Consider the following 17,178-nt stretch of genomic DNA (forward strand, 5'->3'; position numbering starts at 1 on the left):
CTACGGCTTTACTAGTATTTTTAATGATAACCAAGTGTTTAAGATAAAAATTATAAAATCCGAAAGAATTTAACCCCTTTCCACACTTAAGATCTTGCAATGCCCTCATTTGCAAGAAATCAGTAACAATTTAAATTATTGAGGGTGATTTGTGTGAAAATGATTAAATTTTTACCAAAGTTTCCAAATATATTGGCGTTTGTTTGCTGAATGATAAATGGTGCACATCATTTGTTCATTCCGTCTTGTTGTTATTTCACATATATTTTGCATCTTGTCGTCAAAATTAGTTGCTTTTGCTGAACTTAATGCCAGTCTTTGAAAATGCGTTGTTTTACCCTGTTGTGTACATAAGATAAACTGCAAACATATATACATATTTTTGAAGTTTGGTATATTACCCCACATTCAAAAATTATTAAAATCTAAGAATAAAAGTTAGAAAATTATAAAAACTATTACAATATTAACATAAGTATTAAACGTATCAACATTACAAATAATAAAATAAAAAAAAATAAAAAACTAAGTAGACTAGGGATGATACTGATACCAATAGGGGTTCCATGCATAACCATAGGTGCTATAAAATGCTTCGGCATGGTTATACGTAGGATACGGTGGTTGCATCTCTATAGACCAGGGAGGGAATATGGGCTTTGTAGTAGGAATATAGTTTCTACCTATATGTTGGCAATAAGCTATGATTTGGTTTTGATGAACTTGCCAATCTTCAAATGCTCTATGTCTAGCATTTTCGTACTCCTGTGAAGCTATAAACCTTTGCATTTCTTGCATTTCATTTCCCCCTCCTACATTACCTTGCTATTGGTTTCTCTCAACCTGTGGATGTCTACCATGGTATTGTACTGCGGCGTTATTTCGCCTCTTCAAAACTTTCGCACCATGGTATACATTTAAACCTATTGTATCGCGGGGTTTTGGTTCTTCGACTAATAATCCCCCCGACTTATATCCACACCGAGATATTCAGCAATCAAAGTAATAAATATACCACCTCCTATTATGCTATGCGGTCTCATCCCCCTAACCATAGCTGATAAATAATAACCCACACAATAAGATATACTTACAGCGCTTTGTGGGTCTCGAATACACATATGGTAAAACAAATCCTGTTCATTTACCTTTTCCTTGTTCTTACCTGTTTGTGTAATCGAATTAGCTAAAAACCTATGAATTACTCTTAATTCAGCTCTATCTATATCCAAATAAGAGTAATTTCCCCCTTTGAATCGGTGATGGCTTGTCATTTGACTCCATACACCATGTGTATCAAAATTTTCATCTATCTTTCTACCATTTAGTATCAACCCTCTACAATCGGCAGATGCTAACTCCTCAGGCGTATATATACGTAAAGCCTGAGCCATGTCTAGTAAAAACATGTGGCGCATCGAACCTCCTAACAAAAATCTAATAAAAGATCGATCGGTTAAACTATCTACCCGATCATTTAATTCTATACTACACAACAATTCTTCACACCATACTTTATATACAGGTCTACGCATGGTGAATAAACATACCCAGTCATTAAAAGTAGAATTACCATACCTCTGTGCAAGTAATTCCCTAATTGGCCCGGCCAATTCTACAGCTTCTAATGGTCCCCATTCTATGACCCTAGGTACCTCAACAACTTTAGAATGAAGAGTATGCAAACCCCTTTGGTATTTTAGATAATCTATCCAAAGTCTGTCAAATCTCAGGTTCGGGTGCAAATCTTCCAAGTGCATATCAGAAAATGTCATGACTGGATGAGGTATATCTTGCTTGTAGTAGTTATCCACCTCCTGTTGTTCCGCATTCTCAGCAGGAGCATTGCGAGCTTGGGATGAAGATTCACCCCTTTCAGTCTGCAAAACACATCAAACACAATTTTTGTGCATCCAAATATGCATTAGTGTCAGCAAAATCATCAATCAAAATAATTACAATGACATGATCAATTTATATCAAACTTAAGCTCATTTTAATATTTTCATCAAATCTACACTTTTTCAAATAAGCATATACGAAAATGTTCGTCAAGTTCATAAGCATTCAACTTAAATAACATGTCAAAATAATCATTACTAGCAATTAAACAAGTTTCAAATGGCATTATCTCTCAAAAATCAAGTTCATGAATTTTAGACTTGAAAAAGTCCACTTTAATTCTCAAAATCATGTTTAGGCTCAAAGTTTGGATTATTTAACTACCTAAACATGTTACACTACTTAATTTAGCAACAATTCATGACAAAAATCGGCCATAACCTGTTTATATCAAAAAGCCCCAAATTTGCTCAAGAACACAAACCCTAGATTACTCAAAATTTGAAGTTTAAGGCTTCTAATCATGTTAAATAGCATCAATCTAAGTTATACAAGCATAATACATAAACAATTTAAGCATAATTACACTAAAACGCATCAAAATCAAATTGGGTATAAAATTGCTCAAGAACACTAATTTTCGGATTAAATGGTGTTTAGGTGTAGAAATTTACCATTTTTCTTGAGTAATTCCTTGATAGCATCCTTCTCAACATTATTTTAGTAAAAGATTTGATGATTAACGATTAAAAATTGTGATTTTGGGGGTGTTTTTGCGGGTATTATCTTTGCAGTATTTTTGAGTTGTGTGTGTGGTCTGAGCTGTTCTGCGTTTTTATTTTTTTCTGATTTTTGGTCCCTCCGCGAGTCGCGGGGTTTAAACCTTCAAACTCCGCGAGTCGCGGAGTTTATTATTATTTTTTTATTTATTTATATCTTATACTAATTAAAACAATTAAGTAATTAATTTTAAAATTTTGTTTCCCTTGTTATTTAGGACGAGGTCGTTTCGGATCGATGTCCTAGTCCGTCCGTCGACAAAATTTTAAAATTTGTCTTTTTGTAGCGATTGTTTTAAAAGCTAAGATTTTTGGGTTTTTTAATGTTTTTGGCATACTTTAATTCAATAAGATTAAAAATAATGATAATAAAAGTTCTCGTCCCTCTCTCGGGTAAAGCAATTTCGGTTCAACGACCTAGTCTTCAACTTACGACGAATTTTAAAAATCATATTTTTAACTTAATGAGATAAAGTAAATTTTTGTTTTTAAATTCACACAATTTAAATATAAAATTCAAAATTAATATTAAAAATTCACACCAAACTTACAATTTAAAATGCATAAAAATAAAATTCATATTTTAAAAATTAAAAATTCACACCAAACTTAATTTAAAAATTCATATTATAAATTCACACCAAACTTATATTAATTTTTCAAATATTTACAATTTTAAATATATTGATTTTATAAAGTTTACAATATTAATTTAAGATTTATATATTAATTTTAAAAACATGGTAAAAATAAAATTAAAAATCTTTTTGGCTTTTTATCCCACTTTAATCAATCGAATATTATCAAAAATATGCGCCCCTCTTTTCGGTAAAGTAATTTCGGTTCCAAGACCTAATTTAACTTATGACGAATTTTTGAAATATTTTGGGTTGATTGATTAAAGATATTTATACCTTAAGAATAAACGTTAAATTTCGCAGTGATGTAATAAATTTTTGAATGATATCAATAATTTCGGTCGCCAAACCTAATTTTATTCAATACCAATTTAATACTTTATAGCGAACAAATTAGCGTTTATTATCAAAAGGTTAAAAATAAAAATAAAAAAATAAAAACTGTACAGACTTACCTGTGAGATATTATTCTTAGTTATATGATCTATCCCATTCATAAGATAGTCGATTTAATTGGTTTTCCATGGCTACATAGGCGTAACCTCGAGCATTCAGTGTCTTTTCTTCTAAACATATGAACGGTCCGTCTCTGCATAAAGTAACAAATTCGGTGTTTGAATAGGTTTGATTATTTGAACATTTACCTCCATGTGACCATTTTCCGCATTTATGACATCTTTCTAGGTGTCGTGCTCTTCTTTTCACTGCGGATTTTGATTTTCCTTTACCAAATTGTAACTTATTATCTTCGCATCTGGATTCTTTTCTAACTCCGTCCAATCTTTCTCTGATTACTGATACTATTTCACTCGGTAGTGTGTCATTATTACGTTTAGTGATCAAAGCATGTAACATTAGACCATGGTTTAGTTCACAGGCAGTCTTCATTTTGTAAAAACCTAAAAAAAAATAAAAATTCAGAATGGGGGGAGAAGACTAGTTCTTTAGGGTCTGCTAGGAAAAGATCATTCGGGTTCCATTTTCGAGAACTACACGAAAACAGACAATCTAACTCTAACAGAAATACATATTATCCTTTAAAGACTTGATTCTCCCCACACTTAGTTAGCTGTGGTGTCGAAATTGTGATTAACTTCGTTGTCGACTTCCATCGGACTATCTGTGTAGTGTTTAACTCTGTGACCATTAACTTTAAATTCAATCCCATTTGAATTTATTAATTCTATCATTCCGTATGGAAAAACTCTTTTAACTATGAATGGTCCAGACCATCTTGATTTCAATTTTCCAGGAAATAGCTTGAATCGTGAATTGAAAAGAAGAACTCTGTCTCCTTCTTTAAATTCTTTTGAACTTCTGATTCTTTTATCATGCCATTTATTCGTTCTTTCTTTATAGATTAATGAATTTTCGTATGCTTCATGTCTTAATTCTTCTAATTCGTTTAGTTGACTTAATCGTAGACGTCCGGCTTCATGTAAATCAAGATTACATGTCTTCAAAGCCCAAAATGCTTTGTGTTCAATTTCAACTGGAAGATGACATGCTTTTCCATAAACAAGTCTAAAAGGTGTGGTTCCAATTGGAGTTTTGTAGGCTGTTCTAAAAGACCAGAGTGCATCCTTCAATTTAATGGACCATTCCTTCGGATTCGATCCTACGGTTTTCTCTAGAATACGTTTTAAAGCTCGGTTGGTATTTTCAACTTGTCCACTTGTTTGTGGATGATATGCGGTGGAGATTTTATGAGTTACTCCATATCTTTTAAGAGCTTTCTCAAGTTGATTATTACAGAAATGAGTACCCCGATCACTTATTAAAGCTTTCGGTGTTCCAAACCTTGCAAAAAGATTTTTAAAAAGTTGACTACAACTCGTGCATCGTTAGTTGGGAGAGCTTGTGCTTCCGCCCATTTAGATACATAATCAATGGCTACGAGTATATATAGATTATTATGAGATTTTGGAAATGGACCCATAAAGTCAATACCCCAAATGTCAAATACTTCACATACTTGGATGACATTTTGTGGCATTTCATCACGTTGACTTATTTTTCCGGCCCTTTGACAAGTATCACAGGATTTGCAAAGAAGGTGTGCGTCTTTGTAAATTGTAGGCCAATAGAATCCAGCATCATAAACTTTTCTTGCTGTTAGTTGAGGCCCATAATGCCCTCCTGTTGGTCCTGTGTGACAATGGTTTAATATTTTACTGGCTTCATCTCCGAATACACATCGGCGTATTATTCCATCGGGACAACTTTTAAACAAATGTGGATCTTCCCAAAAATAGTGTTTTATATCACTGAAGAATTTCTTTCGTCTTTGGTACGATAATCCTTTTTCAAGGAATCCACAAACTAAGTAGTTTGCATAGTTTGCAAACCATGGTATTTCATTATAATCTATCTTCAATAGATATTCATCAGGAAAGTTGTCTTGTATGGCCGATTCATTTAGAACTTCTAACTCAGTATTTTCAAGACGAGAAAGATGATCAACGGCGAGATTTTCTGCTCCTCTTTTATCTCGGATTTCAATATCAAACTCTTGTAAGAGTAAGATCCAACGGATTAATCTTGGTTTAGCATCTTGTTTTGAAAATAGGTATCTAAGAGCAGAATGGTCGGTATAGACCACCGTTTTTGCTAGAACGAGATATGATCGAAATTTGTCAAAAGCAAAGACAATAGCAAGGAGTTCTTTTTCAGTAGTTGTATAGTTCGTTTGTGCTCCTTGTAACGTCTTACTAGCATAATATATAGGTTGAAATCGTTTTTCAATCCTTTGTCCTAAAACGGCTCCCATTGCAAAATCACTTGCATCGCACATTAGTTCAAATGGTAGATTCCAATTTGGTGTTATCATGATCGGCGCATTAGTGAGTTTCTCTTTAAGAATATTAAAAGATTTGATACATTCATCTGAAAAGATGAATGGAGCATCCTTTTCTAGGAGTTTATACATAGGAGTGGCAATTTTAGAAAAATCTTTTATGAAACGTCGGTAAAAATCGGCATGCCCTAGAAAACTCCTAACTCCTCTAACATTGGTGGGATGTGGAAGTTTAGCAATTACATCTACTTTAGCTCTATCCACTTCAATTCCTTCTTTTGAAATTTTATGTCCAAGAACGATGCCTTCTTTAACCATAAAATGGCATTTCTCCCAATTAAGAACTAGATTTGATTGTTCGCATCTAATAAGCATTCGTTCTAGATTAACTAGACATGATTCAAATGTATCACCGAAGACTGAAAAGTCATCCATGAAAACTTCCATGCATTCTTCTATCATGTCATGAAAAATCGCCATCATACACCTTTGAAAGGTTGCAGGGGCATTGCAAAGTCCAAATGGCATGTGTTTGTAAGCAAAAGTACCATAAGGGCACGTGAATGTGGTTTTCTCTTGGTCCTCGGGTGCTATTGGAATTTGAAAATATTCGGAAAATCCATCTAGAAAATAATAGTAACTATTTCCGGCTAATCTTTCCAACATTTGATCTATTAAAGGTAAGGGAAAGTGATCTTTTCTGGTGGCATCATTTAATTTTCTATAATCAATACATACACGCCATCCTGTTACAGTCCTAGTAGGAATAAACTCATTTTTCTCATTTGTAATGACAGTCATGCCACCCTTCTTAGGCACGCATTGAACTGGGCTTACCCATGGACTATCAGAAATTGGATAAATTAGACCTGCATCTAGCAGTTTAATAATTTCTTTTTTACCTACATCTTACATATTAGGATTTAGTCTTCGTTGGCGTTGCACATACGTTTTATGACCTTCTTCCATAAGGATTTTATGTGTGCAATACGAAGGACTTATTCCTTTAATATCATGAATCTTCCATGCAATGGCTGGTTTATGGGCTTTCAACACAGAAATGAGTTGTGATTTCTCATTTTTAGTAAGAGAAGACGATATTATTACAGGTAATTCAGATTCACCATGTAAATAAGCGTATTCCAAATGGTTTGGAAGTGGCTTTAACTCTAATTTCGGAGGTTCTTCTATCGAAGATTTGTATCGATATCTGTCTTCTTCTTTTAGCATTTGAATTTCTTCTGTTGTTGGTTCATATCCATTAGCTATAAGTGTAGCTAACATTTCAACTTCATCAATTGGTTCATTTGCTTCTCCTAAAGAACATTCTCCTGTTCCTTGTAATTCTGGAAATTCTTCTAACAATTCTGCATGTGCATCTATAGTTTGAATATAATAACATGTATCATCTGCAGATTGTGGTTGTTGAATTGCTCTATCAACTGAAAAGGTAACACTCTCATCCTCTATACTTAGGGTCAATTTCTTACCGAACACGTCTATCATTGCTTTAGCCGTGTTTAAGAATGGTCTTCCTAATATGAGAGGAACTTGAGAATCTTCTTCCATGTCCAGAACAACAAAATCTACTGGAAATACTAAAGTACCAACTTTAACTAGCATGTTCTCCATTATCCCTCTAGGATATTTTATTGATCTATCGACTAGTTGTATGCTTATTCTGGTTGGTTTCAATTCTCCAAGGTCTAGTTTAGCGTATAGTGAATATGGCATTAGATTTATACTAGCACCTAAGTCTGCCAATGCTTCTATTGAACTAAGACTACCCAGAAAATATGGAATTGTGAAACTTCCTGGATCAGATAATTTTTCTGGTATCTTATTCAACAGCACTGCTGAACAATTAGCATTCATGGTAACAGCCGAGAGTTCTTCCATTTTCTTTCTATTTAAGATTAGATCTTTCAAGAATTTAGCATATCTAGACATTCCTGAAATCACATCAATGAAAGAAAGATTTACATTTATCTGTTTAAACATATCCAAGAATTTGGATTGCTCGGCTTCAAGTTTCTCTTTCTTCATTTTACTCGGGTAAGGAAGTGGTGGTGGGTATGGTTTAACATAAGGTTTAGCCTTAACTGTGTTATCTTCATTAACCTTTTCAACTACCGGTTCTTTTTCCTTATCTTGATCAGGTTGTGGTTCTTGTGGAGTAGGAATAGCTTCATCAGAAGTTACAGGTATTTCAGGTGGTTTAAGTGTTGTACCACTTCTTGTGGTAATGGCTTTAGCTGTTTCATTCCGGGGGTTAGCATTTGTATCACTAGGTAGACTTCCCGGTTTTCTTTCACCTATTAACCTTGCTAGGTTACTTACTTCTTGTTCCAGATTTTGAATAGAAGCTTGTTGATTTCTAAATGCTTGAGCATTTTGTTCATTAGTTTGTTTCTGAGATGTGAAAAACTGCGTTTGACTTTCAACTAGCTTCGTCATCATATCTTCTAAATTCGGCTTTTTATCATCGGTTTGTTGCGGTGGGTTGTTTTGAAAATTAGGTCTTTGCTGGTTGTAAGTATTATTGGATTCTTGTTGATTGCTAGGACCTTGTTGGTTGTTGTATGGAATATTTCGGTTATAATTCTGGTTTTGATTATAAATAGGTCTTGGCGGTTGATAATTATTCTGATAATTATTTCCAGGCCTTTGGTTTATGTATGAAATATTCTCTCTTTGTTCCATTGTTAGTTCAATACTGAGACAATCTTTTGTCAAATGTGGTCCTCCACACTGCTCACAACTAATTCGTATTGAGTGAATATCTTTAGTCATCTTTTCCATTCGTCTCTCGACAGCATCTATCTTTGCGGAAATGGAATCTAAGTCATGGCTAGAATCGGCTCTAGCTGCTTTAGATGATCTAACGATATCTTTTTCTTGGTGCCACTCATGTGAGTGGGAAGCAGTGTTATCAATAATTTTGTAAGCATCAGTTTCGGTTTTCTTCATAATAGAACCACCAGCTGCTATATCTATGTCTTTCCTTGTAGTGATGTCGCATCCTTGGTAGAATATTTGTACTATTTGACAGGTGTCTAAACCATGTTGCGGACATCCTCTTAATAACTTTCCAAATCTTGTCCACGCCTCATATAGAGTTTCATTTGGCTTCTGTGTAAACGTAACAATTTCTGCTTGAAGTCTTACGGCTTTAGATGCCGGAAAGAATTGTTTAAGAAATTTTTCAACTAAAACGTCCCATGTATCAATCGCCCCTTCAGGTAACGATTCCAACCAATCTTTGGCTTCTCCCTTTAAAGTCCAGGGAAATAACATGAGATATATCTGTTCATCCTCCACTTCTCGGATTTTAAATAGTGTGCAGATCCTATTAAAGGTACGTAGATGTTCATTTGGATCTTCCTTCGGCGCACCACTAAATTGGCATTGATTAGTCACCATGTGTAGAATTTGTCCTTTGATTTCATAATCTAGCGCATTAATGTCTGGATGAGTAATTGCGTGACCTTGGCCAGTGCATTTAGCTCTCATTCGGTCTTCCATACTTAAAGGTTCCAGATTCTCCATAATTGAATTTGTTGAATCCGAATCACTAGAGGATTCTGATTTAATGGTTCGTTCCTCAACAATCTCTGTTTGAATGATTGGTGGTTCCGGAGGAAAATTTAATGGTTCAGGATCTACGAATCATTCCTGAATATTCTCCGGATTCTCAATTGTGAGGTCGGGTTCAAAAAATGGATTATCGGAAATTTGAACTGGAGTACTTGGTCGACTGGATGACGATTCTAAAGAAAAATCAACGGCAGTAATATTTGCTAAATGTCTTGATCTAGTTACAGGTGGTGAACGTACAAAAGGTGGTGAATGTCTTGCTCGGTGCATTCACTGAATATCCTATTAGTTTTTAAAAGGGAAGAAAAATTATATAAGTTATCCAATCAATAGACTTTTCTGATTTTGCCCACGTTTCGAATAGCCAAAAGATGCAGCAGAGGGGCAGGATTCGTTTGGTCTCAATATAATTGAGGACTGTTTGGCTCCAATAACCCGGTCCACGTACAAATCCAACTATTACTACGAACCAGAAAATTTTGATGTCTATCAATTTAACCACTTAAAATAAATTTTCGTAATTTTAAGAAATTTAGATAAGAAGTAGAATAAAAATCTATGTCCTAAAACTAGAATAGCGAGAAATAAGAAAGAAAAAGAGTGTGTCGAAAAAGGTCGAAAAAGAAAAATGGTTGAAAAATAAAAGGTGACGGAAAAATAAAAGAAACTTATAACACTTAAAAACACTTGACTAACCTAACCTTATCACTACAACTAACTTAAAATTATAATCGCAAATTGAGATTACTAATTGGAATGATAATTGATACATAGGTAAAAGTCGTCTAAAAATATTAAAGCTTACAGGAAAAACTAAATCTCAAATGGAAATAACTTAAAAAGAAACTAAAACTTAAAAAGGCGTCGCAAAATTCTAAAGTACCTAAATCTTAGTCTAAAGAAAAAGCACTTAATGAATTCTATGGCAAAGCCTAAAAATCTAGAAGTAAAAATAATTATGGCAAAAACTATATATTTTAAAACTAAATACAAAAATACAAAAATTACTCTAAAACAATTAAAAAGGAACAAAATATAAAAATATACTAAAAGTTGTAAAAAGTACAATTTTTATAAAAATATTATTTTTATATTATTTATTTATTAAAACTATTAATTTTACAATTTAATTAAACTAATTTAACTAAAATATAAATTAAATAAAAAGTAAAACTAATTATAATAATAATAATTAATTAGGGTTAATAATAATAATAATTAATAATTACCCGTAATTAAATGCAGATTAGGGTTTCTGTCGGTGTCAGGGTAGCTCCGCGAGTTGCGGTATTCCAAGCAGCAAACCCCGCGAGTCGCGGGGTTCCAAAATTCAACTCTGGTACAGTTTTAAATTTGACGCGTTTTTTTATTTTTATTTTTTTATTTTATATTTTCTGTTTTATATTTTCTGTTTATATCAAAATATTTATATAATAAAAACTTATATTTAAAAACTTAAATAAAAATAGAACTACTTTATAATTTTAAAAGTACAGTAAAAATAGATTAACAACAACTTAAATTTTTTTTTTTTCGGTTTTTCTATGTTTTAAATAAAAACAAAATACTTAAATAAAACTTATATAAAAATAAAGAAACTTTATAAAACTTAAATATTTAACAAAATCTTAAAAATACTTATATTTTTGTTTTTCTATTTATATTTTCGAATATTTAAAACGTATTTTTATAAAAACGAATTTTAATAAAAGTAAACTAAAAATCTTTTTTTTTTTATATTAGCGTTGCTTCCGGCTTTTAAGCTTGATTGTTCCCCGGCAGCGGCGCCAAAAATACTTGATAGTTACGCGAGGTGTATATAAAATAGTTATTAAATTTTTAGCAGGAAATACTATTAAATACGATACAATTTTACACAAGATATTTATTTATTTAGAGAATGGATATACTTAAACCTTGCTACAACTCTTATAGGCAGTGTACCTAATCGTACAATAGTGTAGTTTTTAGTAAGTCCGGTTCGTTCCACAGGGAAAATCTTTAAACAAAGCTTAACGCTATATTAGTTTACTTTTATAAAAATACAAATATATATATAAGTAATATTATTATTATAAAGGGGGGTTTTTACCGTTTAATGACCGGTTTGTCGATTTTAAAACTTTAGTCGCAGTTAAAACCAAATGTAAAATAATAAATAAATACAAGACTTAATTTAAAGCGTAAAGTAAATAACGATAATGAAATTGCGAATAATAAAAGTGCGATAAAATAAACTTGCGATAATTAAAAAGTACGATAATTAAAAGTGCAATTAAATACAATAACAATAAAAATGCGATAATTAGAAGTGCAATTAAATATAAAATAAAAGAAATTAAATATGAAATAAAAGAATTATGCTTATTTAAACTTCCGTAATCATGATGTTTGACGTGTTGATTTTAGTTTTATGCCCATGGGTTAATTGTCTTTTGTCCTGGATTATTTAATATGTCCGTCTGGTTTTTGTCCATAACAGTCCATCAGTCATAAATATAAAGTGCGAGTGTCCTCGTCAAATTATCCTTATACCCGAAGTTAAATATTCCAACTAATTGGGGACTTAAACTGTAACAAAATTTTAATACTTTTTTTAATAATTACACCAGGATGTCGACTGAGTGTAACCCAAGGTTTTAATATTTTGTTATCAATTATACCAAGTGTCCTTGTACATAATTTCACCCCTGTTTTAATTATTCTAGTGGCTATTAATCCATTTCCGTGTCCGGTTAAATGAACGATTATTCGTACATATAAATACCCCGCCCATCGTGTCCGATCGAGTGTATATGGTAATTTATAGGGACGCCCAATTGTAAATCTTTATATTAACATTAACAAACTATCATTTAGTTAAACAAATATAAAGCCCATTAATAGCCCATAGTCTAATTTCCACAAGTGTCGTTCTTTTATCCAAACCCCAATTATGGTACAAAGCCCAATTACCCAATTTTAGTAATTAGCCCAACATCATGATTACTTTGTTTTAAATAAGCATAATAATAACTTAGCTGCGAGACATTAAATTAAAAAGGTTGAACATAACTTACAATGATTAAAAATAGCATAGCGTTACACGGACAGAATTTCGACTTACACTCTTACAACATTTGCTAACATACCCTTATTATTAGGATTTAAAATTAAAATTAAAATTAAAATATAAATTATATATATATATATATATATATTTACGTATATATTGAGAGAGAGATAGATTATGGATTGTGAAAAATGATCAGAATTCGGTTGGCTTTATAGGGAATTGAGTTCAGGGATACTCCGCGACTTGCGGCAATTTTTGCCTTCAAACTCCGCGAGTAGCGGAGTTTGAAAATACAGCTCACCAACTTTGGAGTCTTTCTTGCCGACGGATTTTTATTATTTATATAATATATAAATAATTATAAGAATTATTTAAATATTATATTATATTTATGTGCATAGTTGACTTGTAATTTTTAGTCTGTTGCGTCGAGCGTTGAGAGTTGACTCTGGTCCTGGTTCCGGATTTTCGAACGTCCTTGCGTACAATTTAATATCTTGTACTTTGCGTTTTGAATCTTGTACTCTTGTAATTTCGAGACGTTTCTTATCAATAATTGGAACCTCTTTGATTGTATTTTGTACTTTTGAGCTTTTTGGTCGTTTGCGTCTTCAATTCATCGAATCTGTCTTTTGTCTTCACCTTTTATTATTTAAATGAATATCACTTTTAAATAGAACAATTGCAACTAAAAGCTTGTCTTTCTTGAGGAATAATGCTATGAAATATATGTTCGTTTTTAGCATTATCAATCCCCAATCCCATGCTCGGTCAATGTTTTGTATAAACTAAATTGGGTCGAAATGGTCACTTTGTAGTAATAGGGGTCGATGTGGGCTCGGTGTTGTAAAACTCGGTTTTATTGTGGAAAACTCTTAGGTTTAACTATTATAACATATTGTGAAAGTGTTTTGGTTTAAAAGTGTCGGGAAGCGGGTTTTTTGCCCGCGTGTAATCGTAAAACTGATCAGAACCTGGCAGACCATTTGGACGCCGTCCAAAAGGCTTGGACGCCGTCCAGTCCTTCAGAGCTGGACGCCGTCCAGAAATCTGGACGCCGTCCAGATATGCTGTTCCAGAATTTTTTTTTTATGGCACGTTTTTGGTCGGTTAACGGGTTGGGTTGTTACAAGTGGTATCAGAGCATGGTCTAAGGGATTTAGGTGACTTGAGATAGGTGCCTAGACTTAGACTTTTGTGTGTGCTTAATTTGTTGCGGGACTTGTAGGAGTACGGGTTGGAATGGGTTATAGTTAGTGCCTTGTTTGTAGGTGGACTAACGTTTATATTAGTAATGCGGATATTATTAATGTATTATTGTGTTGTGATAGTAATTCTTGCGTGTGCTTATATCGCGTAGAATTTTGTTTGTGTTTGGTTATATCATCGAGCGAGGCGGTCGTTGTACTAACGAGTTGAGACGACGTGTGTGCGTAATAAGGACTTGCAAACCATATTACGGGTGCAAATCGTGTCTAGCAAGTGATGTACGATGAGTGTTTAGCAAGATGGGGCAGTATTGTGTGTGTGCTTTATACGTTCGTGATCTAATCGCTTTGCATTCCTTAGAATGGCGACGGGAAACGGGATCGAGATGAACGATTTAGAGTTAAACGCTAGAGTTGCGACCACCGTTGCGAAGTAAATGAGTGCATTTCGGGAAGAAATGGATAGGAAGTATTCCAAATCTCGGAGTAGTGGTGAAATGGAGCGTTGTCTTAAGAGCTTCATGAGGACTAAACCCCCGATGTACGACGGGAAACCGGATCCTTTGCCTTGTACCTATGTTTGATATAGGTGGTTCTTGCTCGTTTGTGTGGATGGTTAGTGGTATCCGTTAGGGTTCACTATAGTGTAGCAGAGCGCGATGTTGCACTACTCGTTGTTCGAGGCCAAAAGTGCGTATGTGATTGTTGAAGCATGACCGTTCGGGGTCCGCTGACTTCATCATGGGAGTATGTGATTGGTGAAGCATGACCTTCGGGGTCCGCTGACTTCATCATGGGTGTAGTGCCATATTGGTGAAGCATGACCTTCGGGGACCGCTGACTTCATCATGGGTGTAGTGTTATATCGGTGAAGCATGACCGTTGACGGGGTCCGCTGACTTCATCCGGTGTTGAGATTGGGAAGTGGATCGCGTGTGTTTGCGGATTCACGATGACGCGTGTGGTTTCGGTCATCTTGTTGTGGAAGTGAGTCGCGTGTAGTTCGGATTCACAAATGACTCGTGTGGTTTCGGTCATTGTATTGAGGAGTGACTCTCGTGTAGTTCGGATTTGTGACGACCCGGGAATTTCCGACTAAATTTAAACTTAATCTTGATATGATTTCGATACGATAAGCAAAGTATGTAATGTTGAGTCTAGAAAATTTTGAAACAATGTTCATATATTCAATTGACTTTCGACAGTTTCCGATGATTCATGAACCATTGCTTGTAAATATGTGGATATATATAAATATGTGTATATATAAATATATCTATAATATATATAATAACATGAACATTAATAAACTATTATATACATTTATTGTTATAAATAAATATGTACAATAAAATACATTGTAATAAAAACTATTATTTTATATGTATATATATTTTAATCATTTAATATATATTTATGTAAATAGTAAATTTTGTTATTTAAAACTGTTTATATATATACATAGTGTATATTAAATATATTTAATTTTGAGCTTAAATGGTAAATGTCTGTAACTTTCGGTTGACGTTTAATTATTTTAAAATAGATCTAATATATATATATATATAAGAAGTTTTAAAATAAATGTTGTTTCAAAATTTGATTAAAAAGACAATAGTTTTGATAAATATTTTTTTTACCATTTCAATCTAAGTTTTTGTACTCCGTACATATAAATTGGAACAGAAAATAAATATTTTTCGAACCTTTTTGATCAGGTTTCAAACAGGTAATGAGTGAAATAATTAAATACGTTTAATCAAAAAAATTGGGATTTTTAGGAACACTTTTATATGTTAACTGTTTAGCAATGGACACAATATAATACTCCGTGAATTAGATATTATTATTAAAGAAACTATTATTTTTTTTATCATTAATAATATTATTATCATTTTTTTATGATTTTTGTATCATTATTACTTATTATTATTATGGATATAATGATGATGATGATGATTATTATTATTATTATTATTATTATTATTATTATTATTATTATTATTATTATTATTATTATTATTATTATTATTATTATTAATTATTAATATTAATCTAAAAAAAAAAAGTCAAGAACTAGTACCATTCCGTTACCCATTTCAATCCAACTTTTTCAAATTTTGTTTTCTGTTTGTAATCTGTTAGATGTCCATTTCACAACTCAATTAGGATCAATGCAATCACTCTATAAAAGAATTATTCTGCAATTCATTAAGTAAAACATAAAAAATCACAAAATAAGCTCGACACTCTGTACATTCATCTTTTTCACCATATTTTGATTTCGAATGAATTTCCAAAATGTAATAATGCAGTCTTGTTAGGAATCGTCTATCTAAACTATCTGTAAGTTTTCAATCTTCAATTCTTTCTATCAATTTCTAATTTGAGAATCAAAGTTTTGGTTTTCAAAGTCAACTAAGTGTTCTTGAATCAAATTCGAGTTTGTTTTGATATCTCCAGTTAATTTGATGATCCATAAAGTTTATAGGAATGATTTGAAACACAATTCATGTTGTAATCATAACCTATAACACTCTTAATCTAAAAATCAATTTTTGAGTTCTTGAGTTCTTCACAGTAATATACACTAACGTAAATTCGAAACAAATTTCAAAAACTAAAAATGCAGAGTTGTTAGGAATCATTTACTTAAACTTCCTGCAAAATCTCAAGTTCCAATTCTTAATAACGAATTCGAATTTGTGAGTCAAAGTTAAATTGTCAAAAGTCAACTGTTTTATTCTTGGAGAAATTAGAGCTTGTTTTGATGTTTTAAGTTCAATTGACGATTTCAATAGTTTTTAGGAATGATTTGAAACATGTTTCATGTTGTAAAGATTGTCCAAAACGAACTCAAAATTGAAAACAAAATTTTTTTTTTTTAGCTACTAGCAAGCAGTAGGATTTTTTTTTGTTTTTTTCTCATTTTTTTTATATCATGAACACATTTTTATTTTTTGTTTCATGTTTGTTTAGAAGTCCTAAAACCATTTTGATGATTGACTATTAAGAATGAAGTTGTTTGATTGTTTAGATTTTGGTGAAGAAAATGAAGTGGGTTGAAACATGTAATAGATAAGTATTTGGGTTTGTATTATAAATCAGAAAAACTGAAATAGAGGAATGGTTAAGGGTGTTAATGAGTGAGCGAGAGGTCTCGGGTTCGAGCCTGGCTTGGTGCAATCTTTTTAAAACTGACTCCTAAGGTAGTTTTATACTTTTAAAAATTATTATTATTATTAATATTATTATTATTATC

Source organism: Rutidosis leptorrhynchoides, chromosome 4 (genome assembly GCF_046630445.1).
Source record: "Rutidosis leptorrhynchoides isolate AG116_Rl617_1_P2 chromosome 4, CSIRO_AGI_Rlap_v1, whole genome shotgun sequence".
Taxonomy (NCBI): domain Eukaryota; kingdom Viridiplantae; phylum Streptophyta; class Magnoliopsida; order Asterales; family Asteraceae; genus Rutidosis; species Rutidosis leptorrhynchoides.